The 14,908-nt window shown below is 42.8% G+C and overlaps 2 protein-coding genes across 2 annotated transcripts in view; both read right to left on the reverse strand.

The window, feature by feature from the left end:
* LOC144894295 (uncharacterized) overlaps positions 1 to 10,105 on the reverse strand; it is a 66,969-nt gene extending 56,864 nt beyond the window's left edge. The window contains exon 1 of the mRNA XM_078786776.1: positions 9,998 to 10,105. The gene's annotated coding sequence lies outside the window, so the exon portion shown is untranslated. The remainder of the gene's footprint in view (positions 1 to 9,997) is intronic.
* Positions 1 to 14,908, reverse strand: part of RCN2 (reticulocalbin 2) — a 425,951-nt gene that overhangs the window by 131,694 nt on the left and 279,349 nt on the right. The gene's annotated exons all lie outside the window — the stretch shown is intronic.

A 14,908-nucleotide genomic window follows, 5' to 3' on the forward strand; every position in this document is an offset into this window, starting at 1 on the left:
ACACAAGATTTTGAGGCAAACACAGAGTTGAGGTATTCGGCTTTGTCATGTGCGGTCAACTGTGTAGCCATTTGAGGTGAGGGAGGGGATGGAGGGGGAACAAACACCAGAAACGGATTTGACCAGACGCCACCAGGATTTGGAGGAAGGAGACAGGTTTGAGAGTTCATTCTTGAGTGTGGAGAGATAGTGCTTTCTGGCACTCCTGAGGGTAGACACACACTTGTTCCGAACTTAGTGGAAGGAGCTGAGATTACCTTCAGTTGGATTTGCCTTCCAAGAGGCAAAGGCAAGTTGTTTCAGGGCAACTGCCTCACCACAAGATTCAGTGTACCATGGACGGGAGGAAGGGTAAGACAACTGAAGACGAGATGGGATAAATCTGTGCATGAGAGAGAGCAGTTTGCTTTGGAAGAATTCCCAGGAAGAATTGATGTCCGAGGCAGTAGAGATGGGAGACCAGTCCAATTGATTGATGGCTGCTTGCAGCCCGTGCCAGTCGACCTGAGTGAAATGCCAGACTCGTTGACGCTGAGGAGGCTCTCTGAGAATGGCCAGAGAGATGTCCACTTTAACAAGCACATGATCAGAAGAACCGATTTGAGCAGAAGAAGAGCAGCAGACATTTGCAGGGAAGTTTGTCATAACCAAGTCCAGAAGAGAAGATACTCCATTGACTGAGATCCGGGTCGGGAAATTGACAGATTGTGTCAGTCCCAATGAGTCACAGAAGTCCTTTGCTGAGGTGCCATGGCTGGTGAGAGAGGAACCCACACCACACCACACCCACACCGAGCCAGCTGGTGTGATTATTGGGCCCGAGTAGCTCTTTTTACGAAACGTGTATCGCCCATCATGATCATTAGCTGGGGTCCCATCCACCATCATCGATTGCTGGTGGACATTAAAGATGTGACTATATCTTATGATGAAGAGTAGGCGAGTTATCTCTGGCATCTTGGTTTCCAAATTTCTCTCCTAACCAGGTTCAGTGGAACGTGATACTTGTCCAGCCAGTTCGTGAAACACTTTGGCCAATCTTACATGCTCTTTCAGTTTCTTCTTATTTTGTATGGAGCACATGGGTGTGGGGTAGCATCATTGGCTGAGGGCACAGCTGTGCCACTGATGCAGTGCCCGCCTGCTAGTTCGGGCTAAAATTTGTAATTTGTTCAGGGTGCCGGCGATAGCTCACCTTCTCTTCACCAAGGACATCGTGGAATCTTTAACGTCCACCAACTAATGCCAGCTAACAGGACACCAGTTTAACTTGTGAAACATCGGGATGACAGTTTATAGCTGGGCCGAGATTCGAACCCAGGATGGACAGCTTTGAGGAGAGTGTGCATACCTCTAGTCAAGGCCATCCACCCAGCCTTACTTCTGTGAACTGCTGACCGCATATTACAATGGGACATGGCTTAAGATGATGGTATTATAAGGAAGGTGATTGGAAAGTTATGGATTTTAGGAATCCATAATTTAAATGAGATGTAAAAGTATAAAAAAAAAATATAGAGCAATTGAAAAAAACATCATCCAAAGAAAGATGTAACTATACTTACAAGGAGATAGTTCTCCTTGTGCACAATTTAGTGCGGTTATGAAGTGTAATCCCATTGGATTTGTGCGCTAAAATTTTTTTTTTTTTTGCATTTTCAGTTTTATTTGGAGTCTCGATGTTGAAAAATGATGGGGTTCAAATTCTCCTGTCCCTCAATCTCATTCTGGACCCGCCCGCCACTCCCCCCAGCCTTCTGGGAGCCCCCCCCCCCCCCAATCCGGGACTGAGCTGATGTCAATATCCACCGATTATGAACTAATTTTAGGAATGTTGTTATATTTTGAGGAACTTTTGGAACATGCTATTGCTGCTTTTTTCTGTTTCAGGTGAGACATTCTAATCATGTCAAGCAGTGTGTGCATCATCTGCAATGAGGGTGCTACCCCAAGCAAGATACTGGTGAATAACCCAAGTCTGATTGAAGATCTAATTGTTTGCTGTAATGAACAAGTATCTTTGGGGCAGGTTGATATGAAACAACTTAGTAACCACTTAGGTAGCTTGAGTGAAGCGGGCCACAAATCAGTGTTTTATCACAATGAATGTCGGAAACCCATCGTCAACAAGAGCATGATTGAAAGGCTCAGAGGTAAACGAACCCTGCCTGATTCCCCTGCATGTTCCTCTCGAGGGCCTGGGCGACCTTCCAGTGGAACTGATTCTTCCCACCATAAAAGGACAAAAAAAAACACCAAAGGCACAGGTGTGTTTGTTGTCATCCTGCAGCTTTTGTCCTAACCATGCTTCAGAACCTCCATCGCGTTTTTTCAGACAACATGAGTGAAAACTTACTGGAGATAAAACGCAAGACTCAAGATGACCGTGTAAAAAATTGTGTATCTGAATCAGAGTGCCAGGGATGCTTCTGCTCTTGAAAAGTACTATCATAGGAAATGCTTGTGTAATGCACAGCGCACCTTCACTCTATTAGATTACAGTAATGCCCAGCTCATTCGCTCTGTATGTGATGAACAGCTGCTCCTCTCCATTCAAAATACCTTCTCTGATGAAGATGTTACCCTAAACATGGCTGAGGTGAGTGATGCATACTTGTCAATTTTGAAGCGGTATCAGGTTGAGGTTAATCAGACAGAAAACTACCGCAAGCAACTGAAAAAAACCCGATATCTGAACAGCTTCCTAATGTCCAGTGCATCAAATCGCTACGCAAAAAATGAGCCTGACAATCTCGTCCTCCCAAAAGCAGTTAGCATTACTATGGAACTTCGGTCTGCGATGCTGGATAATGACGACACAATTGACCACTTGAAGAGCATGGCAAACATTCTACAAGAGGAGATGATGGAGTACCGAAACTGGTCATTCAACGGTAGCTTTGAAGACTTTGAGAATCCTCCGCTACTCCTGTTCTTCCTCGCTCATCTCCTCTTTGGCCGTCATGTTCTCAAAGTTTCTGGAATTCGCAATGAAGAAGTAGACAAAGTTGTTGATATTGCTTGCCAGTTCCTCATCCAAAATACTCGAACTGATCGTCAGGTCCCACAACCCTACCAGCTCCAAGATGGGAAATGTTTTTTCGTTCCAAGAACTTGGAGGGAGAGATGTTACCTCCTCCTCGTGCTGCCTTACTACCACATATCACACGTGCAAATTACATTGCCATGCGTGATAGGTCATACACTACCAACTGTCCGGCTATTCCTCCAATTTAAGAAAATGGTTGGAATGTTAAGGAAGGTGTTTATGTTCCAGTGAGGTGTCTCACCATTCCCGCCCCTCGAGCTGTGATTGCACTGACGAAATGTGCATGTAAATCAGGGTGTAATGGTAGGTGCAGCTGCTTCAAGAACAGACTTCCCTGTACTTCTCTCTGTAAGTGCTATGGCAGTGATTGTGGAAACGTAATTAAGGATGATACCCACAAGGGTGACGATGAGGATGATGAATGAATCAGTTTATTCAGCAAACAGTTTAATGTGATGATGATTGATGTGGACAAAGACAAGGATGATAAATAATTACGTTCTTGGTTTGGATCTTTATATTTCATACTCGCCGAAAGCACCCGGCGTTGCCCGGGTTTCTTTTTGAATGAATTTACAACTATAATTCAGCTTTTACTCATGGCCGTAGAAGATTGACTATTATAATTCAGCTGTTTTTAATTGCGAAATTGGCCCAGCCCGGCCGAGGTGACCTCGGCACCTAGCTGATAACCTTTCGGGGCCCGTCCCGACATTTTGAGTTCTTTTTGAATTAATTTACTACTATAATTCAGCTTTTGCTCACGGCCGTAGAAGATTGACGACTATAATTCAGCTCAGCTTTTAATTGTGAAATGGGCCCAGCCCAGGCGAAGCGGCCTCGACCGGCCTCGCCACTTAGCCTAAAACCTTCCCGGGGCCCGTCCCGACATTTTGAGTTCTTTTTGAATGAATTTACTACTATAATTCAGCTTTTGCTCGTGGCCGTAGAAAATTGACAACTATAATTCAGCTCAGCTTTTAATTGTGAAATGGGCCCAGCCCGGCCGAAGCGGCCTCGACCGGCCTCGCCACTTAGCCTAAAACCTTCCCGGGGCCCGTCCCGACATTTTGAGTTCTTTTTGAATGAATTTACTACTATAATTCAGCTTTTACTCGCGGCCGTAGAAGATTGACGACTATAATTCAGCTCAGCTTTTAATTGCGAAATGGGCCCAGCCCGGCCGAAGCGGCCTCGCCACTTAGCCTATAACCTTCCAGGGGCCCGTCCTGACATTTTTTGTTTCAGAGGTTTCCTCCTATCTTTCACCGTTCAGGAGATTAGCGCGTGCAGACAAACAAACAAACAATTAAACAAACAAACAAACAACAAGGTCTTTCTTTTATATACAGTGCATTTATATACAGTATTCAGACCCCTTCACTTTTTTCACATTTTGTTATGTTGCAGCCTTATGCTGAAATCGTTTAAATTCATTTTTTCCCTCATCAATCTACACTCAATACCCCATAATGACAAAGGGCCATGGTAAGGGAGGTGACCAAGAACCCGATGGTCACTCTGGCTGAGCTCTGGAGATCCTGTGTGGAGATGGAATCCCCCCAAAAAATTAATGTCGGACACGTTAATTTCTTATTTACCTAAGATAAGCACAGGGTTATTACAGGGCGGAGGTCCATTGGCGGAACAATGGTAAATCGATTTTAAAATTTGTCGAGCTTCAGGATGGATGATGAATCCAAATCGATTTCTTTAAATTTTCTCTAAAATCTAAATCTCTAAATCTATTTGCACTCAATATTGCGTTTGCAATGTCCACATTTCAACATCTCCAAGGTTTCTCATCTTCGCTCAACGAAGAAGCTCAACAAAGAAGCATTAACCCAGGTTCACTGTATTCGTTTCGACACACTCAGCAGCATTCTGCAGGTCCTGGAATGGAACACCTTTTCCGGTAAAAGGTGCAATGCTGTCTTTCTGCTATAAATAACATCTACCTTGAGAGGGCCTCCATTTTTGGATGGCGACATCAATGCAATCATTCCCAGGAAGTAAGGGCATCAGGTCGGCTATTATTTAATTTTATTTCCTAAATATAGGGCGCCTACTGCGTGCTTCCGAGTTGTTCGAATTTGTGTTTGATTCATGAAATATTTTTCCATCTATTTAAGGTTTTTGGTAATAAGTTTTTGTTTTTGTTTTCAGAGCAATCCCAAGAACACGTCTTTTTGCTGAAATGTGGCAACTGTGTGCGTGTTGTGCACAAGCGTGCACTTTCCTACCTTTCGTGTTCCTCACATCACCTAGCTTCCTTGCAAAAAACGGATGCAGCCTCTGGCGTTCGCTTGAGGTGAGACTAAACCGCTCAACCCTTCGCTCTTTGTTGATAAACGTTTTACTGAACCATTTTCAAGGAAAATTCAATGGACATGAGAATTGCAACTGGAGAACGGCTCTAGTTTTGATGGGAAAATGTGCTTACATATAAACAAGCATAACCGTAAAACTTATGCAATCGACAGTAATGTCACGCTAAAAGTAATGGGGACGCCTCTTTGAAGTTGGGATCATTTCAACCGGACTAGCCATCTCCAAAAACAACAATGGGAAACGTCAGCATGTAGCGTCAGTATGGTGTGTGTGTGTGTGTGTGTGTGTGTGTGTGTGTGTGTGTGTGTGTGTGTGTGTGTGTGTGTGTGTGTGTGTGTATCATCGCGCCACTGTTCCCTATCTTTCTCAGGCCCCCATTCCACATCGGCCCTCCGCCGATGGCATTATGTTTTCAGGTTGTCCATCCGTCCTTGATAGGTTTTCATTAACGCGATAACTTGATAACTTGAGAACGCCTAAAGGGATCTTCGTCAAACTTAGCACAGGTATGTATAATATTGTAAAGATTAAATGATTAGATCTTGGGGCCAAAGGTCAAATCTGTAATAGATCTATAACTTGAGAATGGCTAACAGGGATCTAATTAAAACTTGGTACAGATATGTATCATGATGTAAAGATTAACTGATTAGATTTTGGGGGTCCCGAGGTCAAAAGCGAAAGGTCAGAGGTCATGTCAGGTAAAAATGTGAACTTTTGAACAGCTGAAGGGATATCAATTAAAACTTGGTAATGATGTAAACATGAACCGATTGAATTTTGGGGTCAATAAGTCAAAGGGCAGAGGTCATGTCAGGCAAAAATGTGCTAACTTGGGCACAGCTGAATGGATTTAAATCAAACTTGATACAAGTATTATCATGATGTAATAATGTGGGCGGAGGCATATCAGTCGACGTAGTGACGTCGAAGAGTGCTGTTCTGGTTTCTCCAAGATCTGCAGGAATATTTACGCTTCTCGTATAATCTTCAGTTGTGTATGTGCTGAGAAAACACGTACGCACTACATCCACCGATTCAAGATCATCGTATTGTACTTGCGACGATATGGCGTCGAGAGCCAATGTAGGTGGCGGTGGCCTCACCTGGGGCAGTTGGAAAATCCTGCCATGAATCATCCGCCGGCGGATCAACAGTCACGTTCACAAAAAAAAAAAAACTACCGAAAGTCCATTTTAGCTTTTCTTTGGATAGGGACATAATTCCAGTTCCCTCCCATGTCATGTGCTGCAGCTAACTGTCCATCAAGTTTGAAAAATAATGCAGCTAATCACGTGACTATGCAAATACCGCAACATGTGCTGTGACTGCAGGGCGGAAATCAGTACAGTTGAGCACAGCTTCGCTTTGCCACTCACGTGAGGTTTTGGGGTGTATAACTATGTTTCTTTTTAATCTTAATTGATGCAAATCATCCCAAAATGCAAAGCCCGTCCACATTTGCTTTGTGCTCAAACTAAATTTGATGAAAGCAACAACAAAAAAGGAAAATGTATTAATTTCAAAATATTCTTGTGATAAAGGTTTGTTTCCTCCGCCACCAAAGGTGGACAGAGATTATGCCCGGTTGGATAAAATCCCCTCATCCTAAAGTAAAGATTTACCTTAAGATACACTGTGATTCCTGAGTGAAAGATTTACCTTAACATACACTGTGATTCCCGAGTGAAAGATTTACCTTAAGATACACTGTGATTCCTGAGTGAAAGATTTACCTTAAGATACACTGATTCCTGAGTGAAAGATTTACCTTAAGATACACTGTGATTCCTGAGTGAAAGATTTACCTCAACATACACTGTGATTCCTGAGTGAAAGATTTACCTTAACATACACTGTGATTCCTGAGTGAAAGATTTACCTTAAGACACACTGTGGTTCCTGAGTGAAAGATTTACCTTAACATACACTGTGATTCCTGAGTGAAAGATTTACCTTAAGATACACTGTGATTCCTGAGTGAAAGATTTACCTTAAGATACACTGTGATTCCTGAGTGAAAGATTTACCTTAAGATACACTGTGATTCCTCAGTGAAAGATTTACCTCAACATACACTGATTCCTGAGTGAAAGATTTACCTTAACATACACTGTGATTCCTGAGTGAAAGATTTACCTTAAGATACACTGGGATTCCCGAGTGAAAGATTTACCTTAAGATACACTGTGATTCCTGAGTGAAAGATTTACCTTAAGATACACTGTGATTCCTCAGTGAAAGATTTACCTCAACATACACTGATTCCTGAGTGAAAGATTTACCTTAACATACACTGTGATTCCTGAGTGAAAGATTTACCTTAAGATACACTGGGATTCCCGAGTGAAAGATTTACCTTAAGATACACTGTGATTCCTGAGTGAAAGATTTACCTTAAGATACACTGTGATTCCTGAGTGAAAGATTTACCTTAAGATACACTGTGATTCCTGAGTGAAAGATTTACCTTAACATACACTGTGATTCCCGAGTGAAAGATTTACCTTAACATACACTGTGATTCCTGAGTGAAAGATTTACCTTAAGATACACTGTGATTCCTGAGTGAAAGATTTACCTTAAGATACACTGCGATTCCTGAATGAAAGATTTACCTTAAGATACACTGTGATTCCCGAGTGAAAGATTTACCTTAAGATACACTGTGATTCCTGAGTGAAAGATTTACCTTAAGATACACTGTGATTCCCGAGTGAAAGATTTACCTTAAGATACACTGTGATTCCTGAGTGAAAGATTTACCTTAAGATACACTGTGATTCCCGAGTGAAAGATTTACCTTAAGATACACTGTGATTCCTGAGTGAAAGATTTACCTTAAGATACACTGTGATTCCTGAGTGAAAGATTTACCTTAACATACACTGTGATTCCTGAGTGAAAGATTTACCTTAAGATACACTGTGATTCCTGAGTGAAAGATTTACCTTAAGATACACTGATTCCTGAGTGAAAGATTTACCTTAACATACACTGTGATTCCTGAGTGAAAGATTTACCTTAACATACACTGTGATTCCTGAGTGAAAGATTTACCTTAAGATACACTGTGATTCCTGAGTGAAAGATTTACCTGAACATACACTGTGATTCCTGAGTGAAAGATTTACCTTAGGATACACTGTGATTCCTGAGTGAAAGATTTACCTTAAGATACACTGTGATTCCCGAGTGAAAGATTTACCTTAACATACGCTGTGATTCCCTTAAGATACACTGTGATTCCTGAGTGAAAGATTTACCTTAAGATACACTGTGATTCCCAAGTGAAAGATTTACCTTAAGATACACTGTGGTTCCCAAGTGAAAGATTTACCTTAACATACGCTGTGATTCCCTTAAGATACACTGTGATTCCTGAGTGAAAGATTTACCTTAAGATACACTGTGATTCCCAAGTGAAAGATTTACCTTAAGATACACTGTGATTCCTGAGTAAAAGATTTACCTGAACATACACTGTGATTCCTGAGTGAAAGATTTACCTGAACATACACTGCGATTCCTGAGTGAAAGATTTACCTCAACATACACTGTGATTCCTGAGTGAAAGATTTACCTCAACATACACTGTGATTCCTGAGTGAAAGATTTACCTTAACATACACTGTGATTCCTGAGTGAAAGATTTACCTTAACATACACTGTGATTCCTGAGTGAAAGATTTACCTTAAGATACACTGCGATTCCCGAGTGAAAGATTTACCTTAAGATACACTGTGATTCCTGAGTGAAAGATTTACCTTAAGATACACTGTGATTCCTGAGTGAAAGATTTACCTTAACATACACTGTGATTCCTGAGTGAAAGATTTACCTTAACATACACTGTGATTCCTGAGTGAAAGATTTACCTTAAGATACACTGTGATTCCTGAGTGAAAGATTTACCGTAAGATACACTGTGATTCCTGAGTGAAAGATTTACCTTAAGATACACTGTGATTCCTGAGTGAAAGATTTACCTTAAGATACACTGTGATTCCTGAGTGAAAGATTTACCTTAAGATACACTGTGATTCCTGAGTGAAAGATTTACCTTAACATGCACTGTGATTCCTGAGTGAAAGATTTACCTTAACATACACTGTGATTCCTGAGTGAAAGATTTACCTTAAGTGCAGCTGCGTAAACAACAACAACAACAACAAGAACAATAACAATAACAACAACAACAGGCATTTTAAGGCCATTTTCCCTGCAAGAGCGGGGGTTAGCCTTGCGGTCCCCATGACAATCTTCTCCATTTTGCCCTATTTTCTGCATCTCTCCTTGTTAACCCCCTTGCCCGCATTTCTTCTTCCACCATCTTTAGCCAAGTATTTCTCGGGCTTCCCTGTCCTCTACTTCCTTCTACATTCATTTCCATCACTCTTCTCAACCAGTCACTTTCATCCTTTCAGTTCCTCAACACATGACCAAACCATCTCAATCTGTTCCTCTTCACATGTTCTTAGATTTAAGGAAATCCGTAGGAGCCATTGCTATGCCAGACAACCAATCAGATTAGGGATAGGAAGAGACGCCCGAAAGCGAGAAGATATAACGAACACGTGATTTTAAACTACAACAACACTCAGTAGCGAGCATACCTCCACCTGGTTGGCCATTTCACTGAATGATGAAGAATCACTTTAAAAATTCTACTACTACTAGCCGGATCCGGATCTTCACCAAAATTGAATCGATTCGTCCTTGTCACACACACAACCTGTCCAAAAAGTTTCGTTGCCTGTTGAAATTATGAAAGTAAAATCTGTCTGAAACTACAACTACCATGTCTCTCAATTGCGGAAGTGTTGTGAAAATCGGGCTCTGACGTCACGCGGCGATATTCTTCCTCTTCGTGGCTCGTGCCCAACCATTTTCCATGAAGATCGCCATTTTGGCAACTCAAATTTTCGTGTTTAACGACGATTACTCCCTTTAAGAGTTAAGTTGAAGGAAAAACTCAAGGAATATATTTTGTATATGCAAACATTTATTAGCGCCTTGCGCATCCTGTAGGCGTAGGGTGTAGATATTCCTATATGAGCGTATTACAAACGTATTACGTCCGTCCGTCCGTGTGTATTACAAATTACAAATATTAATTAATTAATATTACGTCAAATTAATTAATTACGTCCGTCCGTATTACGTCCGTATGACTATGCGTATTACAAATATATTGTATTTGTAACCGTTGGTTCAATGGAATTTAAAGACGGGAATACGTCATCAATGTACAATGAGTTTATAATATTAATAACTGAGGGAACAGAAAGAAAGCAGTCGATAGGTTTCCTAAAAAAAAAACATGGAAATCCATGTCACAATCTCATGATACAAGTTCCAACCATTGATTAATGATTGGATTACTTCAAATGAGTAATCTGAATTGATCAAATCAATCCTAATGTACAAAGCATTAATCATTCCCGCCACTCACCAGTAAATCAAACCTCGTCCCGCGCTTGCAATCCAAAGATGGCGTCGGCTAAAGAACTCTTCGACCGCGTGGACCCACAATGCACCACCGAGCTCAAAGTTTTAATCCGAATTTATTTTCACAATCAAAATTTACCGAGATCAATAAAATAGCAGTAGAACTGCAAATTTGAACAATAACCACATTAATTCTTCCAAACATCATTTGATGAGTCATTGCATCCGGTAACATCCGGTTCATCGAATTCACCTCCGACGTCAAAAGAATCAACCGACCAATAACTATAGATCATGAGTCTATGGCATTCACCGTTATTATTGTGGCGGACACAAAAGCCCACTGGCGTGGTGACATCATTCCACGCACCAAGTGGGCGGTGGCCACGCCCGAGGGGTAGGCGTGGCCTCATGATATACACCGGGCGTCGGGCGACCAGCCCGGAGCATTTCAGTGTTACAGTGTAGTCTTACAATAAAGAAGTTTATATGTTACCGCTTGTCCGCTTCCTCCTTGCTCACAAGCAGCGCGCGTAACGCCGCGCTTTATTATTATAATTATTCAACTTAAGGGGAAACTTAACGCAATGTTTAAGTAAATCCTCAATTCTTTCCTTAAGTATACTTTATGCAACCGGGTCATGTTTTCACCCCTGTTTCGTTTGTCTGCAGCATTTCTCAAAAGGTTGTTGACGGATTTGGACGAAATTTGGTGGTCAGATTAGATGTGTGACAAGGAAGAAATGGTTAGATACAGGTGAAGATCCGCATCCGGATCCGGATACTAGAATATTTTAAGTGATTGTTCAACGTTGCATTGAGAGACCAGGCCAAAAATGATATATAGCATGATATCAAAAAAGGTTATGGACAGATTATGGCAAAACTTGGTGGATCGATTTTGACAAGAACGTCCAAATCGATTTTGTTGTTTGACAAGGACGAATGGTCTGGATTTCGATCTGACCTATCAGTGGGATATGAAACGTTACCTGTTCAGCCTGGAGGAGGTAAATTGATGACAAAGCTCAAATGGTTAAAAAAAAGTTATGGCTTCGACACACAGACACACACGATGGCAGTGGTGACCAAGGCGGCTTACTGAGTTTCTCCGACTTCATCATGCTAGGAGCAAGGGCCCAGGATTTGGCGACTCCCTTTTAAGCCATGTTATGCCTGCAGGGAACCGAGCTTGGTAAGATCCAGTAGTATGCCAAATACAACAGCTATGTGGGCGTCTTTGGTGGGGCGAGAGAGAGGCACCCGTGGCTTGGTGGGTTTTCCCGACTCTAACCCGTTGAAGTGTACATGCGTGCACACACAGGGACGGGGCCTGAGATTTGGCAGACCCAAGTGGAAGGGGAGCCTGAGATTTGGCGGACACGAGTTGAAGTGGGGGCTGAGATTTGGCGTCCCCGAGTGGAAGGGGGGGGGCTGAGATTTGGCGAATCCGAGTGGAAGGGGGGCTTGAGGTTTGGCGAACCTCAGTGGAAAGGAGGCCTGAGATTTAGTGGACCCAAATGGAAGGAGAGCCTGAGACAGATGAGGACCGGTGGCGATGACACACACATGCATGTGTCATGATTTGCAGATACACATGCACGATTATGGTTTATACACATATTTGGCATTGGTTTTGCTTTTGCATATTTTGTTTTGCATGACATCATATGCTCTGTATTGTATGCACACATTATTTTCATGTGTTATATATATATATATTGTTACGTTTGTGGGGGGATGAAATACCTTAGGGAAGTAGGAATGTGTAGGTTTTTGTATGGACCATGCGACACGAAGTGGAAGAAGCCATCTCTATGTACAGAAGAAGGGTAAATGCTCAGGTTAAGAGTGTTTGCATGTCGCCATAAGGAGGGTGGTTTTGTGCTAATTAATTATAGGGCTTATGCCGCCTTATGGTTAATAATCCATAGTATATATTGCCTACCTGTGACTTTTCCCTAATGTTCTTATAAAACTCAGCCGGTCAGGCGATGGGCTCCATTAGACAACCACACCGCCAGGGCCGACAGAAACAGCATTTGCTGATCGGCAAGGGAACCCCGCCCCTGAACATTCCCAATAGCTCACCTCAGAGGACCGGAATTGACAGGCCACGTCCTGAGCTTTGTCATTGGGCGTCAATAATGGCCGTGAAGCCACACCCCCAAAGGACAATTGGTTGGGACAAGTGGACGGCACTGGGTGATTGGTCAAAAGGATGACGTCAACGGGATGCTCCGATAAAAAGTAACATGAGACAACATTTTCTCTCTCTTTTGTGCTGGCGTTCGTTGGAGGCGGTCGCATTCTCTCTTCTGTGCTGACTTTCGAAGAGAACGGCTGCGGTTGCCTTTTGCTCTTGTCCTGGTCTTGATCACAGTGGTCGCTTGGTTGTTTTGCATGGGAGGATGACGGGTGCTCACCTGTGTGCGCAGGAGAGATCATTGGAGCCGTGTTAGTGAAGAACGACCGCCTGCATGGATTACCTCACGGTTGGGGTACGACGAAAAAGTGACTCCGCGCCATTTGTGCATTTCCCATGCGGTGGTTCAAGATGAGGATCAACAAGCCCTGCGTTGCGACCAGAGCCAGACTACGTTGCTGCACGGCCAACATTATTTTATTTTATCATTCCCTTGTCTGTATATGAGTCGGAATGAGGGATCCTCGAACTAGGAATTTTAGTTTACCTCACCTTTAATTGTCTTTTACATTACTGTAAAGAAATTTATATTTGTTGAATTTTACTTTCTGTCCTGGTTCGTTTCTTTGTTCTGTGGGTTCGGAATAACCCTGTGTGTTCCCGATCAGATAACGCTTCGGGCCTTTCCCGCGCGCGCCAAAGACAATCCCGCCAAGGTTTGAAGTACGCCTCGGAGTAAAGCATCGTTTTGGTCATCCATCACCCAGGGGTCTTAACCCCGAGGACACGACAATATTCTGTGCATGTTGTATTGTAGACACACATGTTGTGTGTGACATGTTATACAGTGGTATGTTGTGTACACATGTCTTGTGCATGACATATTGCACATAGTTTGTGTGCACACACACACACATACGCACCCACACACACACACGCTGATGGAGGTGGATACTTTGCGACCCGGTAGATCTCCTGAGGCTCACCAACATGTGGGGCTAGCAAGCAAAAACAACTCGCATGCACGTGCGCGCGCACGCACACACACACACACACACACACACACTGACACACATATGCACACACACACATACACACACATACCTACGAAGGTGGATACATTGAGACCTGGAAGGGTGCCGTTCCACCTTCTGATACTTTAATTTGGAGATAACAACCAACGACACACACGCGCACAGCCACACACATATATCCACGCACACACAATGGTGGATACTTTGAGGCCTGGGAAACATACAATTGCAAACTCCCCTTGTGTGGGCGGACGGCAAGATTACCGAAGTAAAATGAATTCCGTTTGGGAGGCATAGTCCCCTAAGCACCACCCAACATATGTTTGTCCTCCACCTGTAGGTCGGTTCCACAGCCTCAGTACCTGAATCAAAGTTAAGTTTTCCAAACCTGTTTCATCAAAGGGCTTCTCTTGTGTATCCTTTCATAGTTGCTTTATGCAGCTTTCTTTGGCTGGAAGAGCGTGGGAGGAGTCAATAATTTATTTATATAATTCTAGCCACCGCCTGGGTAATTGATTAGGTGAGAGTTAATTGGTTATTCCCTCCAATTACGGGTGAGGTGTGATTGGGTCTTGATATTTTCTTTATACCATCGTCTTGATACCATAGATCAATTATGCCGCCACAATCGCCACATCATGTCCAAACTAGGATAGTGAAGGAGCTCGGGCTCCCACGTCGATCGGAAGAATGGACGCGACAAAAAGCTGGAATTCGTCCGAGCTGCTTTATTCAAATAAAACACTCAGGTACTCTGAAAAGCCCGTTTATCGGGCAGCAATATATACACAAAGAATTAAGTTAAGCACCCCTACACAAAGAATTAAGTTAAGCACCCCCTAATATATATTGGTCCCTCCAATGTTGGGATGACAAATTGCGAAGATGGTCCCTCC

Source organism: Myxine glutinosa, chromosome 11, assembly GCF_964187855.1.
Source record: "Myxine glutinosa chromosome 11, kmMyxGlut1.1, whole genome shotgun sequence".
Classification (NCBI taxonomy): Eukaryota; Metazoa; Chordata; class Myxini; order Myxiniformes; family Myxinidae; genus Myxine; species Myxine glutinosa.